This window comes from Daucus carota, chromosome 9, assembly GCF_001625215.2.
Source record: "Daucus carota subsp. sativus chromosome 9, DH1 v3.0, whole genome shotgun sequence".
NCBI lineage: Eukaryota > Viridiplantae > Streptophyta > Magnoliopsida > Apiales > Apiaceae > Daucus > Daucus carota.
This window is the reverse complement of record NC_030389.2, coordinates 20,645,002-20,669,264: the sequence shown is the minus strand read 5'-3', so window position 1 is coordinate 20,669,264 and position 24,263 is coordinate 20,645,002.

Here is a 24,263-nt window from a genome sequence, read left to right as displayed (position 1 = left end):
GATAGCCCTGTTTCTTGTAGTGTTCTTCCTCTGAGCTATACACGCAAATACACACGCACGAACTCACGGTTTTTCAAGTTTTTATCACAAAACTTGCTCGGGCCTCGGTTCCTCATTTTCAAGTAACGTACAACTTGCTGGTTTGATTATTTTGTGCTGTTCCTACAGAAACTCTGCCAAAATTTCAAATTAATCCACTTGATTTTCGATCGGTTTTTGCTGCGTTTTTGGGTTTAATCGAACTGGTACTGTGTTGCATGTGTGTATTCGCCTGATTATAAGTCTAATCTGCCATTCGTGTATCGATTTGAAAGTGTTATTTCAAAACCCCTTTTCTGTGTTCTTGAAAGATTTGGGGTTTTCGAGCTTTGTGGAGATTTCGAGACCATTGGGACTGTTTCTGGAACCCTAACCTCACTTGGTTTTGAATTTGCAAACCGTTAAAACTAATTAAATTTTAATTCAGAATTAATTAATATTTCGAATTATTAATTAATTAAATAATCGTTAAATTAATTATTATGTGAAATTTGCGAGACATTTGAGAATTATCATTTTATTTGAAAAATTCTCGTTTAATTAATTTTTTAATTAACAAAATGGTTGGCCAATTCAAAATTGTCGGGACTAACTACAACTGCTTCCAGGACCCTGATGCTGTTCCTAACAGATTCGGACACTGGATAATATTCTTAAATGAGCAATGTCTGGCAAGTACCACTATCACTGCTTCAGCGGAGTTACAAGTTCAACCACTTTATGACTTCTACTCTACAGCACTTAGCACTATTCTGTTGGAAAGCTACAGGATGACTAGTGATATAAGGTTAGCAGACGTCAATAGACGTAGGAGTATCACGATTATATCTGATGATGTGAATCGTATTTTGGGATTCCCTCGGGGGAACTTTGCTCATATTTCTGAAGAACCTGAATTGGTACAGTTCTTTCAGACTATTCGGTACCAAGGTGAGATCAATCTGCCTAAGATGAGTAAGGGCAATCTGAAACCCGAATGGGAGATCTTCTTCGACACTTTGGCTAAAATTTTCCCTCCCACTGATCGTAGAAACTCTCACAACGTCACCAATATTCTACAAGTCTTTGGATTCTGCATAGCTTTCAATCGTCCAATTGATTTTGGGAAAATCATTCTGAAGGAGATTCTGAGAAAGCTAGGTCCTCTCGGGAATCGGAATGTGGATAACAACCCTAAATTTGAATGCTTCTATCTACGATTCCTTATGCTGTTTTTGAATGACAAGATGACCGAAGCTGATAAGAACTTCTACTTCAACTCTGAGAGGGTCAATGTCAAACAGACGAGTCTCAAGCTGATCAACAAGCTTGCCAAAGCCACTAAGTACAACCACATTCCTCTTATGGTCACTCCTTACATGTCTGAAAGGTTCAACGCTCAGTTGATGCCTTATCAATTTCAAGTGGCTCAACTGCACCAACAGCAACAACAACAACAACAACAACAACTGCAACTGCAACTTCAACAACCACCACAGAATGAACCTCAACCACTTCAAATTCAACATTCACCACATCAATCCCCACAACCATCACCTCAGCAAACACCACAACACTCCCCTATACAACAACAACCACACTACTAGAAAAAGTGGAATAGACATCGCACTTCAGACATCAGTTAGAATTGCCACTGATGTTAAAATGCTTTTAACATCATTTTCACTTAAACTGATGTGTTAAAGTGCTTTAGACATCAGTTATTTATGCAACTGATGTGTAAGGTGCGTGTTTAAAAAAAAAATCCACCATTCTCACACCCCCATTTCCCCCCTTATCAAAAATCTCCCTCCCTTGTAAAATTTCAACTTCCCTCCCTTAAACAAATTTCATCTCCCTCCAATATTCATTATATAAATCTTTAAACTAAAATCATTTAACCACAAATACATACATATAAATATTTATATAATCAAAATCATTAAAATGCAAAATGATATATACATATATAATTTTAAACTAATTAAAACTACCCAACACATTACAATCCATTAAATATATAATTTATATATTCCCCTAAATTAAAATATTAAACTAATTGAAACTACCCCCCCCCCCCACACACACAAATTAAAATTACCCCAACACATTACAATCCAACACAATACAGATATAAATCAAAAAACATAACATAAAATAATTAAAACAAACTTAAAACATATACACATACACAAAACACATTCAGACACACACCCAGCCCTCTTAAAACAAAAAGCTCCCGACACAAAGCCTCTCTGCTCTCAAGAACCCTAGAAATCGCGTGACCTCGATTCACCATCTCCGTCCACATGAACAAGGAAACAATATTGACGTGTTCTTACAACCGTTAATAGATGATTTGAAGAAGCTTTGGGAAGAAGGTGGACCGAATGTATATGATGCGAACAATAAATCTCTATTTACTTTAACGGCAGTTCTTATGTGGATGATAAATGACTTTCCGGCATATGGAAATCTGTCCGGGTGCGTCAATAAGGGTTATTTGGGGTGTCCGGTATGTGGTGACGATAGCGTAGTTAAATATTTACCTTATAGTAGGAAAATATGTTATCAAGGTTGATATGGGTCAGAAGTAATATTTAATTATTATTAGATATTAAAAGCCCAAGAACACTAAAACCCAGTTAAATAGGGCCTGAGGCTCTTAAATATTAATTAATTTCGTAATTAATTAATAGAGGCCCAGTCAGAGGTCCAGTTATAAGTCCAAATTCTATAATACATCTGATTCTAGCAGATAAATATTCAGAAGTTCGGATAAACGTCAACAATAAGAGGATAAGAAATCTATCTTATCTCTTGCTTCGAGGCATACTTCGATAAGAAGTCTGATACACGGAATCGTACTTCCGTCCCACTTCTGACTCCGAAGCGCCTATATAAAGGGCTCTACCCCTCATAACTAGAACTACGTTTTGGACTTAATTCTTCTCCACGCAGAAGATACGTAGGCATCTCGCACCGAGACCAGTCCAAAGCACGAATCGCTCACCCCCGTTTTTAGTTCTATAACATTTGGCGCCGTCTGTGGGACAGAAACAACAACCATGACGAACCCAACCGGACCACGTTCTGAAATCCACGTTCCACGCGGTCGAACCACCACCGGAGTCTCGACTGAATCAACTCCTGTAACTACTTCCCTCCCGCTCGGTACGACGATCGCTCAAACTACCGCACCCCTGACTTTTGGCTCGCTGCCCCCTCTGACTCGAGTAATTGCAACCGTCACCGACGCCGGCACGCATTACTCAACCGTCACGACAACCACCCGTGGAGGCACGGGTGACGACTATGTGCACGTAACTGATTACGACTCCTCCGAGTCGGAGCAAGAGCGTTATACCCCCCCTCGAAGGAGGAGAGAAACCGATCATACTCGGCACCGTCGACGCCGCCATAGGCAAGAAACCAATGAGCCCCGGGGGCCAATAACTTATGAGGAAAGGATCCGGGCCTATGAAGAGGAAATCGCACGGTTAAAAAGAGACCAGGCAAGGATGCAACCCCCAGAATCTAGGGATGAAAACCCTCGTCAAACCGTGATGAATCAGATTCACCTGTCACCAGCAGGCGATCCTGATAACCCGGTTCCCTCTTTTACGCAAGAAATCATGGGTGCAAGGATTTCCCGAAAATTCAAGCTCCCAACCATTAAAGCTTACGATGGCACGGGCGATCCCGCTAATCATGTTCGGACCTTCATGAACGCTCTGTTACTCCAGCCCGTCACTGAAGCAATCAAGTGCCGCGCTTTTCCCCAAACCTTGAGTGGGATGGCCCAACATTGGTATAGTCGCCTACCCCCTAATTCTATCTCTTGTTTCGCTGACTTGAGCAGGGCTTTCATAGGGCAGTTTGTTGGAAGCAAAACACACGCTAAGAGCTCTGCCTCTCTAATGAATTTGCATCAAGGTAAGAACGAATCGCTCCGAGAGTATATGAATCGTTTTACCAAAGAAGCCTTGAAGGTCCCAGATCTAGATCAGAAGGTAGCCATGATTGCACTCCAACAAGGCACCACTGATGACAATTTTCGCCGATCTCTAGCCAAGAGGGCTCCGGACAATATGAACGATTTGCAAGAGAGAGCCGGAAAATATATAAAGGCGGAGGAAAGTTTGAGAAAATCCCAGAGCAATCAGGGACCGAATACCAACTTCAAGAAGCGTGGGAATGATACGGAGTATAATGCTGAGAATAAGTACTCCCGGAAGGAAGATGAGGAAAAATCGCCTGCTAAAAAGAAGATGGGGCCGAGGTTTACTGAGTATGCCAGGCTTAACGCCCCAAGGAGTCAAATCCTGTTGGAAATTGAGAAGGATGAAAGTGTTAGATGGCCGAAGCCTATAAGGACCGATCCGGAGAAACGTAACAAAGATTTATATTGTCGATTTCACAAAGATACAGGACATAAGACCGATGATTGCCGGCAGTTGAAGGATGAGATTGAGTTCTTGATCCGAAGAGGCAAGTTATCCAAATTTACCAAGGATGGAGACAAGAATCATCGAGACAGTGATAATCGCGGAAGAGACAACGATGACAAAAGAACTCAGCCTCGAGGGCCTGTTATTAATATAATCTCCGGAGGACCTACGGCTGCAGGCACGTCAAGCAATTCAAGAAAGGCTTATGCAAGGGAAGTAATGAACATAGTTGGAGAACCTCCGAAGCGGGCAAAAATCAATTATGCTCTAGCATTCGACAATATCGACCTTGAAAAGGTGAAATTTCCTCATGATGACCCTTTAGTAATTACCCCAGTGATTGGAAACTCGTCTGTAAAGAGAGTGCTTGTTGATAATGGAGCCTCGGTAGATATCTTGTTCTATGATGCTTATGAAAAGATGGGGTATTCTGATACTCAGTTAACACCCTCAGACATGCCTATATATGGCTTCAACAATGTGGAAACCAAAATTGAAGGCATGATCCAACTTCCGGTAACTATGGGTACCGAACCCAGACAAGCCACGTGCATGGTAAATTTCTTGGTTGTTAAAGCCTCATCAACCTATAATGCCATCCTTGGGAGGACTGGAATACATGCTTTTAAAGCAATCCCATCTACTTACCACATGAAGATCAAATTCCCGACTAGGAACGGAATTGGGGAAGAATTAGGAGATCAGAAAATGGCCCGAAGCTGTTATATTGGGGCATTAAGATCTGGAGGAGCCGGGGGGCAAGTATTACCTATAGAGGATCTTGATGTCCGAGAAGAAGAGGAAAGGAGAGGCAAGCCTGCCGACGATTTGGTTCCAATCCAATTGTATACAGAAGAACCTGAAAAGGTCACTTATGTTGGAGCATTACTCCAGGAAGATTTGAAACAAGAGTTTGTGAGGTTCTTGAGGAACAACCGTGATGTTTTCGCTTGGACAGCAGCTGATATGCCAGGGATTGACCCCTCATTCATAACACATAAGTTGAATGTGAACCCCGCGAGGAAACCTATTAAACAGAAGAAAAGGAACTTCGCCCCTGAAAGGCAAGAGGCCATTAAACAGGAGGTCGATAAGTTGTTGGAAGCAGGTTTTATCGAAGAGATACAATTTCCAGAATGGTTGGCGAACCCTGTTATGGTCAAGAAGGCCAATGGAAAATGGAGGATGTGTGTAGACTTCACTGATCTGAATGATGCTTGTCCCAAGGATTGTTTCCCTCTTCCAAGGATAGACACGTTAATAGATGCCACCGCTGGCCATGAGATGCTGAGCTTCATGGATGGCTTCAGCGGATATAATCAGATCCGGATGGACAAGGACGATGTACCCAAGGTATCGTTTATCACTGACTTTGGTGTATTTTGTTATTTGGTTATGGCCTTTGGACTTAAGAATGCAGGAGCAACGTACCAACGCCTTGCAAACAAGATGTTTAAACATCTGATTGGAAAGACTATGGAGGTATACGTAGACGATATGTTGGTGAAAAGCTTGAACAAAGCGGATCACCTTGAACACCTTAAAGAGGCCTTTGAAGTCCTGAGGACGCATAAGATGATGTTAAACCCAGCTAAGTGTGCCTTTGGGGTCGGTTCTGGGAAGTTCCTAGGTCTAATGGTCTCAAAGCGTGGTATTGAAGCCAACCCCGACAAGATAAAAGCTATCCTGGATATGGAACCCCCAAAGAGTGTAAGGGATGTTCAGAAATTGACAGGAAGAATTGCAGCCTTGGGAAGGTTTGTATCCAAGTCAGGAGACAAGTGCTTGCCTTTTTTCAAAGCATTAAAGAAGGTTAAGAACTTTGAATGGACGGATGAGAGCCAAGTGGCCTTCGAACATCTAAAGAAATATATGGCAGAGCCACCACTCTTATCAAAACCCGTAGAGGGCGAAACCCTGTATGTATACTTAGCTGTCTCGGAACAAGCGCTAAGTGCCGTCTTGGTTCGGGAGGAATCCGAAGTCCAGAAACCAGTATACTATGTGAGCAAGGTTCTGCATGGAGCGGAGCTCAATTACTCAGTGATCGAAAGTTTGCTTTGGCCATGATTACGGCCTCGAGGAAGTTGAGACCTTACTTTCAGTCTCATAAGATAGAAGTCCTGACAGACCAACCTCTCCGAAATGTTATACATAGCCCTAAGGCTAGTGGAAGATTGATTAAGTGGGCCATTGAGCTCGGAGAATTTGATATCCGATACAAACCTCGAACAGCGATTAAAGCTCAGGCCTTAGCTGACTTCCTAGTTGAATGCACCATTAACAACCAGGAAGTCGGGGGGCAAGGAAACAAGGTAGAAGAACCCACTAAGGAAGAAAAACCTAAAGAATATTGGCTACTATTTTTTGACGGGGCTTCAAAAACAAAAGGTAGTGGTGCAGGACTTGTACTCCAAAGCCCTGATGGCTTTACTGTGGAATATGCTATTAAGCTAGACTTTCCGACCACCAATAATGAAGCAGAGTATGAAGCATTGATAGCTGGACTTGGCCTAGCCAGAACCTTGAGGGTAAAGAATTTGAAGGTCTGTGGTGACTCAAAGCTTGTAGTCTTCCAAGTGAATGGTGAGTTTGAAGCCCGTGAGGAGACTATGCTAAAATATCTAAGGATTGTAAAGACCCAGATGGCACTATTCGAAGAATGCTTGGTAGAATATGTGCCAAGGGAGGAGAACACCAAGGCTGATGCCTTATCGCAATTTGCATCCTCCGATGATGAGGTATGCTCAGGAAGCGTTTATTATCAGGTTTTAAGAACCCCTAGCATCGAAGCAAAGTTAATTGCCCCCATTGACATAAGGGACACTTGGATGGATGAGATTAAGTTGTATTTACAAAGTGGTCATCTGCCGCCTAATGCTGATGAAGCACGAAAGTTACAGGTAAGGGCCCTTAAGTATGTACTCATTGAGGGGGTCTTATATAGAAAATCGTTTGTGATCCCTTATTTAAGATGTTTGAGGCCGGATGAGGCTCGGGAAGCCCTTAGAGAAGTTCATGAAGGGGTATGTGGCCAACACCTTGGTGGAAGAGCATTGGCTCATAAAGTGACTCGCCTTGGATTCTATTGGCCAGATATGCTGAAGCACGCTCAAGACTATGTGAAAAGGTGTGATCGTTGTCAAAGGTTTGCACCTGTTGTACGACAGCCACCTGAGATGCTGACATCTATCAATACTCCTATCCCCTTCGCAATGTGGGGGATGGACATTCTTGGACCGTTTCCACTTGCTAGCGCGCAGAGAAAGTTTCTATTGGTTGCGATTGATTATTTCACCAAGTGGATTGAAGCCAAGCCGTTGGCCAAGATAACCACCAAGCAAGTTGCTCAATTCGTGTGGGAAAACATTATCTGCAGGTACGGAATACCTCGAGTCATGGTTACCGACAATGGGACTCAGTTCAATAATGCTGAGTTTAGAGGATATTGTGAGGATTACTCGATTGAGTTACGCTTCACTTCAGTTGCCCATCCTCAAGCTAATGGACAAGCTGAGGTGGCCAATAGGATAATCCTTGATGGACTGAAGAAAAGAGTTGAGAAAGCCCAGGGATCGTGGGCCGATGAGATACTCCCCATACTATGGGCGTATCGAACAACTTGTAAGGTTTCAACTGGGGCAACCCCCTTTCAGCTAGCTTATGGAGCTGAGGCAGTTGTGCCCCTTGAAATCACTCACACCTCCTCAAGGGTACAACAATATGAGCCAGAAGCCAACGAGGAAGGTATGAGACTTGCACTTGATATGATTGATGAGATTCGTGACGAAGCTCATGCTAAGATTGTGGAAAACCAGAAACGAGCTTCCTATTACTATAACCTACGGGTTAAGGAGCGATATTTCAGGGAAGGAGATCTGGTACTTAGAAAAATTGAGGCTTCAGGGGTAGGTCCCAAAGGCAAGATGGCTCCAAATTGGGAAGGCCCCTACCAAATTAAGGCTGTCGCAGGCCACGGCTCATACAAGCTCCAGACCTTGGAAGGAGTTGAAGTTCCCAGGAGTTGGCATGCAACCAACTTAAAGATATATTATATTTAATGTCTACTCTGTGATAACAGAAGTTAGTAGTTATCATAAAATAAGGTCATGTTGACCACTGCCATGTAGTTGATTTCCAGAGATAGTTATTTCTTTTACTATAATAATAAAGTCCTGAGGATTCATAGCCTTGATTCTGCCAAATGTCTTCGATTAATTTATACAACATCCTGAGCATGAAAAACTCAGGGCAAAGAAAAGGCTCTAAGTAAATCCCAAGTTAAAATATGACGATCAAAAGTCGAATAACCCTGAAGGGTCATCTTAAGACAATTTGGAGTTTTGAAATTCTAAGTATGAACTACTTAGATTCATGTAAGTTAAAATCCCAAGTGGACTATGTCGAGGTTTGAACTAGCAAATCTTATAAAAGTTGGCCTAAAATATTCTAAGTAAGGAATGTTAAAGGCACAAATTGCAAAATACGAAACAAGAGCAACTTAAATAAATAAGTTAATAAAGTTAACCCCGAAGGGTGCAAGTTCTAGAATTTAAATAATTACAAGGGTTGAGCCACGCAGGGCATAAAAACTATCTAAGGGAGATCGTCGTCAAAGACGTCATCCCCTTCTTTGGCGTCCGCCACCTTTTCTGGAACCTCCCCCTCATTCTCGGGTTCCTTCGCCGCGTCCTCGGCCATGGGGGAGTGAACTTCATCCTGGGGGATTCCATCTTGGGAGTCGACAGGGTGAGAATCCCCGAGCACCTCCTCCTCGAGGTCGATCGGAGAAGCAGGAGCCTTCCCCGGGATAGGAGGGACGGGGAACTTCTCTAGTGAAACCCCTTCTATCTTGGAGCTTAACTCCGCGATAATCGACTCCCAACACAGGGTGAAAGTCTCCGGGAAGCTGGCATCATACTCCGCCGCCAAAAGGTCGTCAAATTCCTTGGACTTTTTGTAGTCCTCGATCGCCTCCGCGCGCGTGCGCGCCAGCTCCGCCTCCAGGGTGCGGACCTTCTCTTGCTCAGCCACCAGCTCAGCCTCCACCCTTCTGAACTGCTCAAAGTTAGCAGTCGAGGAATCGAAGTAGCGATCGCGGTCGCGTTCCGCGATCGCTTTCTCTGCCCTGACCGCCTTCAAGTTATGAACAGCGGCTTGCAAATAGGTGTTAACCTGCGAAACAAAGAAGACTATTAAGAAAGACCTTAAGTTTGAAAATAATAAGGAACAAAAAATATCGCTAAGTAAGAATTTCGAAAACTTACGGTCGCCACAGCTTGGGCCCCCAGCATTTCGATCTGGAGGTCTTCCGAAGACTCGACCACATGGGCCCTATCCCGCGGAGTGACCACGTTCTTGGACCACTCTGTGGCGGCCCGAGAATCACCGACCACAGTATCGTTATTCAGAAGGCCCCACTGGACCACATAAGGACTGGAATCCTCGTCTATGGCCGTGGTCCGTGGGCTTAAAAAAGCTGGAACCCGCTCTACAGGCCCAGTTCCCCCTTCCTTCCTGGGCCGTTTGGTGCGCGAAACCTCAGTGGGCACGGCCTTCTGCGCAGCGGTTTCCCGCTTCTGGAAAATGCTCCCCAAAGCAACTTGGGCTGAAAAGGAAGATCATGAAAAATTAGAGGCCCAGTCCATGCCATCACATAAAAAACATATACATATATAGGCAAGGTATAAAAAGGGCATACCCTCAGGGCCCAAATCGCTAAGCCCGTGCAATTGAAGCGATGCCTCGGAGATTAACAGCGAACAATGGTGAAGATTGTCGGCCGTTAAAACCTTAATGGCCGCCTCTTCTTCAACCCCTAACTTGAGGGACCTCATTGGCCCATCCTCGGCCAACAACCTATAAACAAACATTGGAGGGGGAAGCCTAAAGCCCGCGTAAAACATTTCCTTATAAACCCTAATGGTCCCAGGCCTAGGGTAGCAAGCCCTATCATTTGGGCCTGGAGCCACGGCCCTATACGGATGCTCAATCCCAAATAACTTAGCCATTATATCTACATCCTTTTGTTTGTATTTAGATGGGTGATTATATGCCTCAAGATGATGAAGGTTGGGAAAAGCCTGACCAAACTCGCTAAGTAAATCACGTAATGAAACAACGCTAGCATGGACGAGGGATTTTTTACCTCGCCGAACACGAGCATTAGCAGCCGGAGAAAGTTGAGATTGCTGTGATGATGCAGAATCAGCCATTGATCTTCTTCGGATGAAGGTATGAAACCCAGAAACTGATGAAGAAAAGATGAAGATTGATCGGAACCTGGGAAATTTTTGAAGATCGCCCGGAAAACTGGAAAACCCTTGAATATCGGCCGGAATCTGGAAAGAACTTGAAGATTACCGGAGATACGCCTAAGAATTCGCCGAGAAACTAGAGAATTTTTTGAGAGTGTTTGGGAGGGCTTTCTAGCACTTAAACTTGGAAACTTTGGAGTGAAATGAGAAATGAACTCTCAGTCACTCATTATATAGGCAATCCACAACCGGTTCACTTGCCGGTAAACCCTAAAATGAACTGGCTACAGCCCGTACAATGGGCCTTGGGCCGGTCATCAAGCCTTGTCAAAGGCGGGAAGCCCATAAATTTGAAAAGACCAACCCCTTCCAGAAGAATCGAGAGAATTCTTGAAGACACTTGAAAAATTTAAAGAAAAAAAAAAAAAAACTAAATAATATAGGCCTGACGAGTTCTAGACTGAGGCCCACAGCATATAGCAGCATCACACCCCTAGGCGTGCCAAATTAATGGTCTTCTTGGCGGGGGTAGCCACGCCTAGGGCACTTTGCTAATTGAGCAAAAAATGCTATTTATTACGAAAAATAAATGAAAATTCTAGCGAAAATGAAGTTTGTATAAATATGTCTCCTTGGCGGGTGTACCCACGCCAAGGAAGCACTAACAAATGAAGCCTCGTGAAGGCCCTAATTTCAACCACGCCCAGGAAACATCTCTCCTAGGCGTGGTATATAATTGTGTCTCCTTGGCGGGTGTACCCACGCCAAGGAAGCACTAACAAGTAAAGCCTGGTGAAGGCCCTAAAATCAACCACGCCCAGGAGGCACCTCTCCTAGGCGTGGTGTATAATTGTGTCTCCTTGGCGGGTGTACCCACGCCAAGGAAGCACTAACAAATGAAGCCTTGTGAAGGCCCTAATTTCAACCACGCCCAGGAAACATCTCTCCTAGGCGTGGTATATAATTGTGCCTCCTTGGCGGGTGTACCCACGCCAAGGAAGCACTAACAAATGAAGCCTATGTAAAGGCCTTGAAGTCAACCACGCCTAGGAGGCATTGCCACTAGGCGTGGTATGGAATTAGTCTCCTTGGCGTGCGTACCCACGCCAAGGAAGCATGTCACAGTGGAAGCTACGTCAAGCACGCCTAGGAGACATAACTCCTAGGCGTGGCATGCTAAAATGCCTCCTTGGCGGGGGTACCCACGCCAAGGAGGCAGAACAACCAAGACATCAACCAACCACGCCCAGGAGACATAACTCCTAGGCGTGGCAAGCTAAAGTGCTTCCTTGGCGGGGGTACCCACGCCAAGGGAGCATCTCAGGGAGAGGGATGAATTTCTATTAAAGAATTATTTAATTCTTAAAAGAAATGTCCCAAAAATTCCGAAAATAGGGAAAAATACAAGAAAAATCATAAAATTGAAATTTTAATTTCAAATATATTTTGAAAATTATTTAAAGGCTCGAAAAATTCTAAGAAAATTGGAATTTAATCATAAAAATTCCAATTAATTTGAATTTAGCCCTGAAAAAATACGAAAGTGCTCGAAAGTACCATTACAAACGTAATTTTGAAGAATACTTGTTGTACCAATAAAAAGACTCGTAGTGTCATGAAAACGACTCGAAAAGTCAAAAGAAGGACTCATGTCTTCCGATACTCCAATCAAAAATGAAGTACGATCCCGAAGGATACGAAACAGATCTATCTTTACTGTACAGTCAATTCGAATCATCTCTCGAATTGTTTCAAAGTAGTCAAGATCGGTGAGATCCTTGCGCTATTTATGGAACTTCAGACCTTGGACGATGGGAATTTGCAGAAGTTAGCTTTCTCGCATGATATATGAATCAGGAGCTCAGAAAGCCGATGAGGACTCAGCAACTTTTGAAAAGTTTTTACAAAACTTGTCGAAAGTTGGGGGGCAAATGATATGGGTCAGAAGTAATATTTAATTATTATTAGATATTAAAAGCCCAAGAACACTAAAGCCCAGTTAAATAGGGCCTGAGGCTCTTAAATATTAATTAATTTCGTAATTAATTAATAGAGGCCCAGTCAGAGGTCCAGTTATAAGTCCAAATTCTATAATACATCTGATTCTAGCAGATAAATATTCAGAAGTTCGGATAAACGTCAACAATAAGAGGATAAGAGTTCTATCTTATCTCTTGCTTCGAGGCATACTTCGATAAGAAGTCTGATACACGGAATCGTACTTCCGTCCCACTTCTGACTCCGAAGCGCCTATATAAAGGGCTCTACCCCTCATAACTAGAACTACGTTTTGGACTTGATTCTTCTCCACGCAGAAGATACGTAGGCATCTCGCACCGAGACCAGTCCAAAGCACGAATCGCTCACCCCCGTTTTTAGTTCTATAACAAAGGTCAACGTCGGTATTTGCCTAGACATCATCCATATAGGAGGAAGAAGGCAGCCTTTAACGGTGAACAAGAGCTTGGGCAGGCACTACCACCACTTTCTGGACAGCAGGTGTTAGAGCAACAAGAAAAAATTCAATTTTCTTTCGGAAACAAAGTGAAAAAGTCAAAGAAGGTGGACTGCCCTTGGAAGAAGAAGTCAATATTCTTTGAGTTGGAATATTGGAAGTTCCATCATGTTCGCCACTGTCTCGATGTTATGCACATCGAGAAAAATGTGTGCGCTAGTCTAGTTGGGACGTTGTTAAATTTGAAGTTCAAGTCCAAAGATAGCGAGGCATCTAGGCTTGATATGATGGAAATAGGGGTTATGACTGATTTAGCTCCCGAAAAAGGAGAAAAAAGAAGTTTTCAGCCTCCTTCCTCATTTACTCGAACAAAAGCCGAAAAAAGAAAAGTGCTCAAATCACTCTCATCAATGAAACTACCTTTTGGACATTCCTCGAACATCAAAAATTGTGTATCAATGCGTGATCAAAAGTTGTTCGGGCTCAAGTCCCATGACTGCCATATACTCCAGCTTCAACAATTACTCTCGGTTGCAATTCGTTCCGTACTACCAAAAAATGTTAGAGTTAGCATCATACAATTGTGTTTGTTTTTCAATACTCTGTGCAACAAAGTGGTATACATATCAAAACTTGGTAAACTGCAGGCTGATGTAGTACTGACCTTATGTGAGCTTGAAAAAATATTCCCACCCTCTTTTTTTGATGTAATGATACATTTAATAGTGCACTTGGTGAGGGAATTGCGTTTATGTGGACCGGTGTTCTATAGGTGGATATTTCCATTTGAACGGTTCAATAAAGTATTGAAAAGTTACGTGAGAAATCGTTATTTTCCAAAAGGTTGCATAGCTGAAAGATATCTTGGCGAAGAATCTGCAGAATTTTGCGCAGAGTTTGTGAGAGAGAGTTGCACAAGTACTGCTGGTATTCCTAAAGACCAGGACAAGCTTTCTGGTCGTTTATCGGCTGCAACAGTGAAATCTATAGAAGAAAAATAACGAGACGAGGCACATTTACATGTCCTCTTAAACAACATTGAAGTGCAGCCATATATTCAGTAAGTCTACTGAAATAAAGTAATTAGTGCATCCATATATTCAGTAATTAGCCATATATTAATAATGAAGGGCACACTCCTCTGTCCCGTGTTAACTATACAATACCGCTATGATGGAACCTGCTGATAATTTGAAGTATTATGATTTGACTAAAAATGTTTATATATATGAGTCTAGCTGTGCAGGGACCTCAAACAATTTGAAGTAATATGATTTGACTGTGCTGGCTAATTACTTTATAATATGTAAGTCTACTAAAGCTGCTAATTACTTTTAAGTAGTTGCCAGAGTATGACTGCTGAAATCCTAAATATAGTTAGCAGTCACATTGCAGGGTACCCTGCAGCTATTAGGTGATTAACATGGATAGTCTATCTGGCCAGTTTGTTATTTCTTAATACTCATTAGCTTAAACTAAAAGACCAAATAAACTCCTATGATAAATTTTGGAATGGTCATAATTTAGGATATTGAGAAGATAGCAATGGTCATAATTTAGGAACATGCTTATAAATAATAATTTACATACTGTTATTATAAGTAACTTATAAACTGAAGATGTATGTCATTTAATGTTAATATTTTTTAAATTAAAGGAGGCATAAAGATCTGTTGGAAAGAATTTACGAAGAGAAGAATAAACCTATTCAGTGGATGATCGGGGAGCACAACAGGCTCTTTGCTGATTGGTTTCAAGAACAGGTCTGCACTGAATTGAATGTGAATGGAGGTGTGTCTGAGACAATAAGGTGGCTTGCGGCGAAACCATCATTTATCGTTTTGACATACGAAGGCTATCTAGTTGATGGTGTCTGATATTTCACAAAGGAGCGAGATGATGTGAGGGTTGTACAAAATAGTGGAGTTAGTTTAACTGTGAAGACAATCCAAGTTGCTAGTGCGAAGGATTTAAATCCCGTGGAATGTGACATGACATTTTATGGAAGAATTGAAGAAATATGAGAATTGGATTACCATGCGTTTCAAGCCCCATTGTTCTTGTGTAGATGGGCAGACAACGACAAAGACATCAAGGCTGATGAACTAGGCTTCACACTTGTGGACCTTAGTCGACAAGGCCACAAGAATGACAAATATGTGTCTGTTGATCAAGTGAAGCAAGTTTTTTACATCGAAGATCCCGTTGATTCCTGTTGGTCAGTCGTATTAAACTCAACGACTAGAGATTATCATGAGATTTTCAATGAGGATGATCTTGGAGGCACGATCCTAGAAAATTCCCCATTCTGTTATGAAATCCCTAAAGTTGATGTTAGTGCCGACGATGATGAAGCTAGTGTTGGCAATCAACGAGTGGATGGCGAGGAAATTCGGCTTAAGAATTAATCATTTGTAATTTCATAATATTTAGTGTTTTGTGTGCTTGCTGTTTAGTGTTTAGTGTTTCAAAGAATTCTTTTATGCAATTTGATGATATTAAATGTATTGGTGCTTGTTTAGTGTTTAAGAATTCCCATTGTATTAATATTTAGAGTATTCTGTTAATTCTATTAATGTTTAGTGTATTTGTGCTTGTTTAGTGTTTAGTGTATTCTGATAATATTTAGTGTATTTGTGCCTTGCAATTATCTCCACTTGGTTAATACAGGAGAAATGACAAAGAAAGGGAAATCACCTAAGAAGAACTAGTCTAAAGAGGAACCTACTGCTGAAGAAGCTCCACAAGACACTATTGCTCCACAGCAGACAGCTCCACAACCTACCGAAAGTACTACACACACTGGAAGAACATGGACAACTGGAACCGTCGTGAAGTGTTTGTGCTATGCGTAAGGTAGTGATGAAAAAAGCGCAAGGGAAGAAGTTAAAAGTGCGGTACAATACAATTGGACCCATGTTAGGTCCTGAAACGATTGTAGAAGGGGGGGTTGAATACAATCGTCACTAAAAATCGCGGCGGAATAATCTGATTTGAAATAAACTTGTTAATCAGATTTTAATTAATTAATATAACAATGTTTTAAGTCGTTATATAATTAATAAGGTTCGTTTTAATGTCCACTAAAATTCGTAGAATAAATTCGACAGGATTATTCTAGTTTAGTGATTAAAACAACCGAATGATCAAAGCACAGGAAACTGTGGATTTAACGAATAGCAAGTTACAAACAACTTGAAAGTTTACAAGGCAATGAACAAGAACAAATGAAGAGGTTGAAGCCATATTTATAGGCAACACCTTGAACTTGTATGACAAAGCTGGTATGACCATGCTACAAAGATCAGTATGACAATGTGAGCTAATGTCATGCTACAAATGAAATCAGTATGACAATGTGAGCTCATGTCATGCTGAAATAGAAATCGGTATGACATAGCAGGACATTGTCATGCTGCAATTTTCGGTATGACAATCCATAGCATGACATATGACTTGCAGGTTAAGTCATGGAGTGGTATGACAATGTTTAGTAATGTCATACAGTATGAATTCGGTATGACAATTCATAGCAATGTCATACTGATTGAATTCGGTATGACAATGCATGGTAATGTCATGCCAATTCAAATTCGGTATGACAAAGTGTAACATTGTCATGCTACACAATTCGGTATGACAATTGAACTTATGTCATGCCACAGACACGGTATGACAAACCAGGTGCGGTATGACAATCTATATGATTGTCATACCGTGCCCAAAATCAGTTTTAAATAGATTTTCTTTAATATAATTAATTCAATAATTATTCACTTAATTATATTAATCATATAAATTCATAAATTAAATTAATTCAAGTGTGAATCAATTTAATAAATAAATTACATAACTTATATAATTAATTTGAGATGTGAATAAATTAAAAGAATAATTATATTGAGCACAGCCTTCAGCAGCAGGTCTTCTGACAACCTTTAAAAGATCTGATTCTTGTCTTGAATGAACGACCACCTATAGTTGATGCTGAATATTTAATCTGAGTAGCTGACACACAAATGTACTGTCTGGTTCATCTGTATCTAGCTGAATCAAATACTCCTTATCAATTAAACATTTGAGAAGTGGTTTGTTCGTCGAGTCTTTGTCTTCGTAGTTCTTCTTCATAAGTAGAAATAGTTTGGAATCTTCTGAATAAATGAAGTATTAAAACTTTATACCTTCTGGACTTCTGGACGTGCTACAAACTATTATTTGTACACTGAGGCTTGAATATATTAATGAACTTCTATCAGTGGTGTGCAGCAGCATCCTGAAATTCTTCAGACATATGATTTTAATAAATCACTTGACGTTCTTCGTACGGATTCCTTCAGTAGAGCTTGCTAATTTACTTTCTTTCTTATCAGAGTTGAGTTAAAACTCTTAAATACAAATAGGCTTAACATATGCCTTTCAATCTCCCCCTATTTGTTTGTTAACATAACATGCAAATTATCGAGAGGATAACTCAACTAACTGATAAGACAAAGAATTAAACATGAATTGTAAATAGCAAAAAGTTTCTGGTATTTCATTAAACATTCACCAGAATTCAAACAAGTACATTAGATTACATAAGGATGTTCTTACTGAACATATATTACAAATTCCTTAACAAATCTAAAGATCAACTTCTCCTTCTTCGATATCTGAACTGTGAAGGACAGGAGTTGACGGTTCTTCTCTGGATGGCACTTCTGATGTAGTGGACTCACCACGCTTCTTACGTTCTCGTGCCAGAGCCAGTTGATGTAACACTTCCATCTCTACAGGGTCTTCCCGGAAGTCCGATGGCTGAGCCTTTGTAACATTCTTCATCCTCCGGAAATATTGAGAAATATTCCTTCGGGTGCAGTAAGCTAGAATCACATCATCAGCATCAGACTTGGCTTTGGAAGCGAAGCCCTTGGTTCGTAGTAGAGTGGATGCTAGAGCCAGTCGCTTAGCAGGATACTTAGGTAAAGCCTCCTCATTTAGATTGACAGTGCATAAGAGCTCCTTGTGAATGAACTTTATACTGTATGGATTTTTGACAACTTGTGGACTATTGAAGACAGCACAGTCCAACAGCTTGTCACGAAGAAGTTCATTCAGGTTGGAGCATCGCTTTACCTTATTGCGAAGTACCCAGAGCTCAGACACAGAGAATGATTTAAGAAATTCAACAGATAATCTGAATGAACCATTTCTCCGTGTATATACAATCAGCTCCCACTGTTCTAGCAAGTTATTGACTCCAACAGTCAAGTAATCAATTTCTAAAGCGAAGGCATGCATAAAGATATCCTCGTCAGGGTTTACCTCTCGAAGATCGTAGATCAGAGATAAGAACTTTCTGTCATTGAAAGACTCCCTTTGAGGTCCATTGAAAATCCTCTTTGCGATGTCCCAGCTTTTTCCAACTTTCCTTTTTATATCAAGATTCTTCTGCTTGCACGCAGCATCATAGATTTTCTGCTTCTCTATCTTGATTTGCTCTTCAGTTATCAACTTGTCCTCTAGAAGTTTCTGGTAATCACGAAGCTTACGCTTCCTAGCTTCATTCTCAGCTTTAAACTTCCGGACATTCTCTTCATGTTCAGGGTCAACAGGTTCTTCATCCTGAAACAGATAGCTCTCCTCAAATTTGCCTTCTTCCTCTGCTTGACGGTAGGTAGCATCGAAGACGTCATCATCATCCATGTCTTGTGGAAAATCATCATAGTTATCAGAATTAAAGACATTCTCAGATTGATGTGCCGGCTCTTTGCCTTTAGACTTTCCAGAATTGTCAGGAGCAGATTCAGAAGTATTCCCTTTGTTACTTTGATTCGAACTATTGCCCCTGTCACCTTTGTCTCCATCTCCTCCTCTATCTCTTCTATTCTCCCCCTTAGTTGAGGGATCCTCTCTGGAGGTATCAGCATCTGACTTTGAGTTCCTGAGGAGTTGATCCAGTTTCCTGTCGATATCATCAAACTTTGACATATACAGTGCATGATTAGATCTCATCTCGACAGTCAACCCATGAATTTCTCCTTTAAGCTCATCCCTGGAAGAACTGGATGGCCTTTCATCAGCTTTCTTCTCTAGGGTCACCAACTGTGCACCCTTTAGCCTCTCATTTTCAGCTATCATCCGGGCTAATTCAGCTCTAAGCTTAGACATTTGTTCCTCCAACAGAGCTGTGTTAGTGTGTGCACTCACCTCACGTACACTCAAAGCTGTTTCACTAGCCTCACGTGCATGTGTATCGCTCGGTGTTTGCCTTTCTTCACTCATAGTATTCACTCTTCCAGCTGTACCTGTGTAAACTACCAATGTCCCCTGAGATGGGTTCAAAGGTAGTGGAGGAACAAATTGTCCTCCGAATGCCTGCGAGGGCAGATTTACTTGCACGCTGCCAAGTTCCTCCTGATCATAAAGTAAAGTGTGATCAGTAAAGTTTTCATACATATTAATTGGATTTTGAAAATCTGTGCAATCAGTAAACATAGTAACCTGTGTATCTGTTTGGTCTTGCACTAGCGTGAGTGCTAGCGCAGTGCTTGACTCTGTACAGGGTACCGTGGCAGGACGGTCAACTTCAATGGCATCATTCTGTTGAGAGAATGAGTCCAGAGACTGTTTCATTGCCTGTTCCAAGTCCAAGCCTTTTTGGGAAGGCAAGGATGAGGCTGCAGATGTCTCCAGGGCTTCCAACCTTGGCTTCTTTATGGAAGACAGAGCTGCGGGTTGACTCAATAAACTACTCGAACTCCGTTTCCTCGCAACTTTACGAACAGGTTGCATTGAAGTGTTGGTTGATGTGTTTGGAGAAACGAATATTTGTTGAAGAGAATCTTCAGCTAGGTTATGAACCTGTGTGTTGTCAGGTTCATTGCTGGTAGGCTGGAAAACAAAATCAAGGTCACAAACATAATCTGACATATCAATATTAAAGTTAGAAGAGAAGTCAGAAAGTACCTGAGCTACCTGTAGGTCCTTTCGAAAGGACTGCAACTCTGGATTTGAGGTAGAGTCAGCAGGTAGTGGTTGTGAGGTTGATTGTGTTTGTGGGTAAAAGTGGGTGTGTTGTTGTTGCGGTAGTGGTTCAGATGAAGACGGTTGGGTTTCGAAGAAGTTGTATTCCTGACGTTCGTCTTCAACTGTGTGTGTTTGAAGTAGAGGGGAATGATGTGGTGATTGGTGTGGTGACTGATGTGGAGATTGATGTGGTGATTGGTGGGGTTCAGGTTGTTGGTGTTCTGGTTGTAGTTGAGGTTGTTGCTGTTGCTGTTCCTGAGCCACTTGAAACTGATGCAGTTGTTGTTGAGCATTGAACTGTTCCAACAAGTATGGAGTTACGACCAGGGGTATATTTTCATGCTTTCTCTTGTTGGTCAGAGATTTCATCAGTTTGGTACAGACACGGAGAGTTGGTGCAATTGGAGAATTGAAATAAGAGTTCTTCTCCGCGTCTGTCATCTTATCATTCAGAAAGAGCATTAAGAACCGAGGGAAAAAGCACACCACTTTGGGATTCTGTGCAACTGATCGGCTGCTGAGTGGTCCCAACTTCTTTAAAATCGACTGAAGAAGCAACTTGCCAAAGTTGATTCGTCGATTGTAAACAATACAGAACCCAATGATCTGAAGAAGGGAAGATATGATGTTGTAGTTGCTTCGAGTGGTAGGTGAAAAGACTTTTGCCAGCGTGTCGAAGAACAAGTCCCACTCTGGTTTAAGATTCCCTTTCAGCATTCTCGGTAGATGAATCTCTCCTTGATAGTGAATGGTCTGAAAGAACTGGATAATCTCAGCATCTGTAGGAATCTCAGCAAAGTCGTCGCGTGGAAATCCAAGAATCCTATTTACATCATCCACAGATATAGTGATACTTCGTCCAGCACCAATATTTCCCGAGACTCTGAAGCTTTCCAGCAAAGTAGTGTTGATGGCAGAGGAGTAAAAGTCTTGGAGTGGTCGAATCTGTAAATCAGCATGAGCGGTGATCGCCGTGCTGACTAAACTTTGACTATTCAGGAATCTCACCCACGGTCGGAATCTCACTAAACTGATATCAGGGTCTAAGTACCCATTGTAGTTAGTCTCCCCGATTACAAATTGGCCGGCCATTTTTATAATTAAGAATTGAATTAAGCGAGAATTTTTCAAATAAAAGGTTAATTCTCAAATATCTCGCAAATTTCAATTAATAATTAAATAACAATTAACAAATTAATTAATAATTCGAATTAATTGATTAAACTCGAATTAAAAATTAATTAAATTGAAAATAGCCCAATTAAATTCCACAAAGTCCTAAAATCCTTTAATCAGCCAAACAAGCCCTTATTTATATCAAAAATCCCCAAAAATCGAACTCAATGTTAGGGTTTCAGACTCAGTCGAATCCAAACAAGTGTAAATCGATTAATACTGATAATGCACGGTCACAGGGTCACGGAATCGGTACAAAATTGATCAAACTCGGTCAGAAACGGGGCAACTCGGGCAAACTCAGTGACTCGGTCGAAGAAGGTTTCAAAAACTCAAAAATCCGGCAGCAATTCGACTTAAATCGTGATTTAAGTGAGTAACCAGCAAGTTTTTACACTTGTAAATCAGTAAACAGCAAGTTTTGAGGTTAAAACTTGAAAACCGATCGGAGAAAAGTGTGTGAGGCGATTGGTGAAGATGAAGTGTACAGTTGTATGACAATGTTTAAGTATGTCATACGGGTTGTAAAAGTCGGTATGACAATCGCGTCAATTGTCATACCGAGTTTTAAAACGACTAGTATGACAATGTATAAAGATGTCATACGGGTTTTAAAAGTCGGTATGACAATGGCTTCAATTGTCATACCGAGTTTTAAAACGACTGTGGTAGGTGGAGTCAGAACTTGGTATGACAATTGCTTCGTTTGTCATACCGAGGTTTCAATGAAACTTGTATGACAAATTACGATTGTCATACCGAATAAACTAAACTCGGAATACAGACTCGGTATGACAATCTTTTAAATTGTCATGCCGAGTTAAATAAACTTAAAAACAGAAATATATATACAACTATTATGATTTTTGATTTTCTTTTGAAATAAAACTTGTTACACATAAAATCAAAAATCTACTACATATAATATATTATAAATTACACAAATATTTTGCAAAATTCAACTTTAATTAAATATAAATATTTATGAATTTAACTTTAATTCATAAAAATGAATTAACTTAAAAACTAATATTTATGCTTAATTAATTTTGAAAAATACAAAATAGACACAAATAATTATCTAAATGCATGACAAATAATACAGGGGAGTGTGCAGCACTTAGAAAATTACAGAGACATATATGTACATGCATAATTACACAGAAAATTATCAGATAATTTACAAACAATTATATAAAATCTAATAAAATATATATAATTACACAGAAGATTCACAAAAATATAATAATATATATAAAACAAATATATATAAAATATACACAGAGAATCATGGCATATTTAACATCCCTAGCTCACAAACCAACTTAGAGAAAGTGGATTCATCAAGTGGTTTAGTGAAGATGTCTGCAATCTGATCAGCTGTGGGTATGAAATGTAATACCACAGTACCAGTCATGACATGTTCTCGAATGAAATGATACCTGATATCTATGTGCTTGGTTCTGGAGTGTTGCACTGGATTGTTTGAAATGGCTATGGCACTGGTGTTGTCACAAAATATAGGAATTTTGTCGACAGAAATACCATAATCATTTAATTGATTCCTGATCCAGAGAATCTGAGCACAGCAACTGCCAGCAGCAATGTACTCAGCTTCAGCAGTAGAAGTGGACACTGAGTGTTGCTTCTTGCTGTACCAGGAAACCAATCGACGTCCTAGAAATTGACAGCTTCCAGACGTACTCTTTCTATCAATCCTGCAACCTGCATAATCAGAATCTGTATAGCCGGTTAAGTCAAAACCAGTATTCTTAGGGTACCAAATACCTAAACCAGGTGTACCCTTAAGATATCTAAAGATTCTTTTGACGGCTATAAGATGTGATTCCTTAGGATCAGCTTGAAACCTAGCACATAAACATGTTGCAAACATGATATCTGGTCTACTTGCAGTAAGATAAAGTAATGAGCCAATCATACCTCGAAAGCTTGTAATATCAACTTTCTTACCAGATTTATCCTGGTCAAGCTTTGTGGCAGTGGCCATGGGTGTCTTTGCCGGAGAAGAGTCTTCTAGATTGTACTTCCTTAGAAGATCTCTGACATACTTTGACTGGCAAATGAATATACCATCTTCCTTTTGGCTTACTTGAAGACCAAGGAAGTAGGATAGTTCACCCATCATACTCATTTCATAATTACTCTGCATTAACTTAGCAAACTTCTTGCACAAGTTATCGTTAGTAGAACCAAATATAATATCATCAACATATATTTGAACAAATATCATATCATTATCATGCAATTTGTAAAAGAGAGTTTTGTCTATGACACCTCTAGTAAATTTATTTTCAATTAAAAATTCAGAGAGGGTGTCATACCAAGTCCTTGGTGACTGCTTAAGCCCATAGACAGCTTTGAATAAGAAGTACACAAAATCAGCAAACTCTGGATTTTCAAAGCCAGGGGGCTGTTCCAGATACACTTCTTCTTCTAGCTTTCCATTCAGAAATGCACTTTTCACATCCATCTGATAAACCTTGAAGTTGGAATGTGCAGCAAATGCAAGAAATATTCTGATGGCTTCAAGACGAGCAACTGGAGCATAGGTTTCATCGTAATCAATTCCTTCTTCCTGAGAATAACCTTTTGCAACCAATCTGGCTTTGTTTCTTACAACAATGCCATCACCATCTAACTTGTTACGGAAGACCCATCTAGATCCAATTGTAGACTTTCCTTTTGGTCTTGGAACTAGGGCCCAGACTTCTTGTCTCTCAAATTGATTGAGTTCTTCTTGCATGGCAAGAACCCAATCAGGATCAGCAAGTGCTTCGTCTATTTTCTTTGGTTCTAATTGTGAAAGAAAACCAGAGAATAGACATTCATTTGTCGTAGCACTTCTAGTCCTTACACCAACATCAGGATCACCAATAA